The sequence below is a fragment of the Balaenoptera ricei genome, chromosome 21 (genome assembly GCF_028023285.1).
Source record: "Balaenoptera ricei isolate mBalRic1 chromosome 21, mBalRic1.hap2, whole genome shotgun sequence".
Taxonomy (NCBI): domain Eukaryota; kingdom Metazoa; phylum Chordata; class Mammalia; order Artiodactyla; family Balaenopteridae; genus Balaenoptera; species Balaenoptera ricei.
The window spans coordinates 17204271-17208499 of NC_082659.1; the positions used below are offsets into that span (position 1 = coordinate 17204271).

General features: G+C 34.7%; 1 pseudogene; it reads left to right on the top strand.

The window, feature by feature from the left end:
- The first annotated feature begins 2310 nt into the window (after positions 1-2310).
- On the top strand, positions 2311-2664 carry LOC132356595 (SNRPN upstream reading frame protein-like; annotated as a pseudogene).
- The last annotated feature ends 1565 nt before the right edge of the window (positions 2665-4229 follow it).

Consider the following 4229-nt stretch of genomic DNA (forward strand, 5'->3'; position numbering starts at 1 on the left):
TGCTGATTGGTACAAGGAAAATGCCAATAGAATCCTCCTAATTGGCTCCCAACACAAGTGGAGTGATCATCACGCAAATCATTAATCCAGACTCATTTCATTTACTCTAAATAAAGGAGCATTAACAAATCTCTCTTATTTGAATGTCCCTTTGTGTATGTGTGTCTGTTATTTAAAAGTATGACCAGTTCATCTGGGAGATTGGGATTGACATATATACACTAATATGTATAAAATGGATAACTAATAAGAACCTGCTGTGTAAAAAAATAAATAAAATTAAAGTTAAAAAAATATATATATATATATTCCTCCTGTTCTTAAAACAATCCTCCTTTGTGATATGGTATCACAACATTAAAATAAAATCTTTTAAACCTTAAAAAAATAAAAAATAAAAAGTATGACCAGGTGTGACCCTGAAGCCTTTTTGTTGGTAATGTAAACTCTTGTTACATTTCCAGCTTTTTCCTGACATTAGCATTCCAGTTGAATGGTGATCATTAAATCAATTTTAACGTAATAATTGACAGCATTCTTTGATTGCAGTTTTTAAAAAGGTGCAGTTCACATGAATATTTCCCTCACGATGCTGAAAACTAGTGAAAATACTACACTGATAATTTTCTATTAAACAGGAAAATGAGAGTTTGACTATGACTTAATAACTTCTTCACGCTGTATGGAAGGTGATTTTCCATAGGAAAATTGATGGCATTTTATCTGTCCTGCATATTGTTGAAGGACCCTGTTCTCTCTTTAAGTAAACTTTCTTACGAAAAACTCACTTATTCCCTTGAAATCAGCACACATTAGGCAACCTTCAAATAATACCTCTTCTGGGGAACCTTTCCTGATATCCTCCAGAATGAATTTTCTCCTCCTTATGACACCTACTATTTTTTACTTTTTCTTTACAATTCACAGTTCTAAGGGTATCATTCACTTAGACATGAACAGCAACCCCTGGAGTTGTGTAGACACAATGTGCACAAAATAGGTAGCAGTCCTGAGGAGATTTACCTCATTCACCTTCTCGGTAATATTAGCTGGGAGCCAAAGTGTATCATTTAAGGCGATAAAAATCAAATTTTAGAAATATAAGCATATTTAACAGTAAAATAGAAAATACTAAATAAACGTTGATAATGTTATTGATTAAATTCCAGTGGTAAGAGGAAGGGAGGAAGAAGCAGAAAGTGGAAACACCTAATTTTAACACCAAGCAAATAGAGAAGCAACAAATACCATGTAAATTAATGGATGACTAAAAACATTATATAAAGCTATCATTTGAAAGGTAACCACTGAGCAATTATCCAAACCTACCTACCAGAAAAACTGTTCACAAACAAATAAATTAGACCACATGGTGAAAAACTTCTGAAAATTTACAAACACATAAAATCTGACATAAGGCAGATGAAAAGACAATCATGATTATATCAATCAGTGTAAATATAATATATATCACATGTGATATATATAAACAAATGTTACACAAACACAAACAAATCATTAAAACATTGCTGAAAGACACAAAAAAGAATTTGATCAGACTTCCAGGAAAGCCGTGTGACAAACTTGGCATATACATCTCTCCTCAGTGAAACAACCATTTAACTGGTAAATATTATAAAACACAAACGTTTAAAATCTCTGGAAATTGACCTAAGGGCATACCGCAAATCAGTAAGCATTTATTCAAGAAAAACTCCTAAACGTCGATAAGAACAGTGGGAATCGGTGACATTTCAGCCAGAACCTGCTCCCATTCCTTCCGCAACTTCATGATACAGAATGTCTACTCTATTTCTTGAGGCCAACAAGATGGGAGCTCCTTTAACACCACTCCCAGCCAAAAGGCTAAGATTCACCCCAGGAGAGACAGGGTGCCAGCATCTCTCACCTCAGTCACCGGCCCTCCAAGTGAAGAGGATTAGTCAAATCATGAGGGAAAGATGGAATACTTCAGTAAACGGTGTTCAAACCAGATAGACATATAGAAAAGTGAAATTGGATCCAATTCTCATTTTACATACCAGAACAAACTCTAAATAAAACAAAAATTTAAATATAAATAAAAATAAAACCATTAAAGTAACATAAAATAATATGGAAGAATTCCTTTAAAACCGAAAGTGAATACAGCCTTTCTAACTATTTCTGAAAACCCAGAATTCTTAAAATACTAACAACTTACTACGTAAAGAAAAAAATTTCCATTTGGCCAAAAATAATAAGCAAAATTAAAGGGTATATGACAGCGTAGAGTGGAGCGGCTGCCAGAGATGCCTAACTTTGTGTTCTGAGGAGCGGCCAGCGGCAAGATGGAGCGGACCAGGGACCGTTTACCCCTGAGACGGACCACAGAACAGCACGTACCAGAGGTAGAAGTCCAAGTCAAACAGAGAAGAAGAGCCTCACTGAGCAACCAGGAGTGTCACCTGTACCCAAGGCGATCTCAGCAGTACCTGTGGTGGATTTCCAGCCGGAACTGAGACAGGCATTCTTAGCTGAGACTCCAAGAGGTGGTTAAAGCAGTATTGGAAAACCCAGGTAGCTGATTCCAAGAGAGAAAACAAAACAAAACAAAACAGGTTAGAGCTGATGCAGTCATGATCAAGAATAAAGAACTAATTAAAGGGTAGGGTGTTTGGAGGTCATTTAATTATTTGGGATATGTTCAAAGAATTTTTTTTTTTCTTAAAGGCTTCATACAAATAAACAGAGCAGAAAGTTTAAAAAAGTAAAAGCAGGATCTTAATGCTTTTACCCTGACACTTTTGTCATGTATTACTTTCTAGACATTGTATAGTCCTTGCTTTTTAGGTAGTTTTATTCATATTTAACTTGTACTGATTTTCAATTTAACATATGAAAAATATTTCATTATAAATAGCTGCCGAATATCCTGCTAATATGTTTTATAATTCCTTTTTGTGAGAGACTTCATTTTTTCTGCTGGTAATTTGAAATAAAGCTTCAGTGAATTGCTTTGCATAAAACTTCAGATAGGATCATTTCCTTGGATATGCAGATGTAAAATTAAATTGAGTCAAGGAATTTGAAATTAAGGTACATTTTCTGAATTCTATTATGAATTATTATATTAGTCTTTATTGTTGTGAAAAAATGTAGTGCCACTTACACTTTCATCTGCACTGGTTATGTTAATTACATATAATTTGTTTCTATTGAATTATAAATACACATCACATCCATTAGCAAATGAGAAGCTAAGTATCTCCCATGCTTATTTACTAATTATTTTTTGTTTTATCTTTTTCTTACCTTTTTTTACCAATGTGTTTGAATCAGTTGACAATGTAATAAAGCTATTAATCTATGATTTTTCAATGTTATGTAGATTTATTTACAGTGTGTCTTCTTGTGTTGATTGCTTAGATTTTTAGGAAAATGCTATTAATTTTGATTTAATACTTTATTTTTCTTTTCCGACTTAAAAAAATTTTAAGATCTCAATCCAAAGGGTTTAATATATACTTTTTAGAAACTAAGAGAGGAAAGGGGTTTATAGATGAGTTTTCTTCTAGATTTTCTTTATTTCTGTTTTGAAATATAACCCCTCAATTCAAATTAATTAGGCCTGTTTATGACCATCATTTCGAATTTTAAAGCAAAGGGAAAACCCTCCCCAGCTGAATCCTTTACCCAACATTCTCCAGTAATTGCTTGGATTTGATTGCTAGATGGTGGAATTGATTTCCAACAATAGAATCTGATCATTGTCCTCAGCTGTTCCCCAGAGTAAGGGCATTTTTAAACGAGTAAGTGCACATATGACTTTTTTTAACCAAGAATTTTTGGGCTCCTCAGTACAGTTTACATACTCTTGTAAGTTACTGAGTAAAGTATTATTTAAATTATACATTATGGGGGCTTCCCTGGTGGCGCAGTGGTTGAGAATCTGCCTGCCAATGCAGGGGACACGGGTTCGAGCCCTGGTCTGGGAAGATCCCACATGCCACGGAGCAACTGGGCCCGTGAGCCACAATTACTGAGCCTGCGCTTCTGGAGCCTGTGCTCCGCAACAAGAGAGGCCGCGATGATGAGAGGCCTGCGCACCACGATGAAGAGTGGCCCCCACTTGCCGCAACTAGAGAAAGCCCTCGCACAAAAACAAAGACCCAACACAGCCATAAATAAATAAATAAATATATAAAATTTAAAAAAAATTATACATTATGATCTATAAGTAGGGCCAT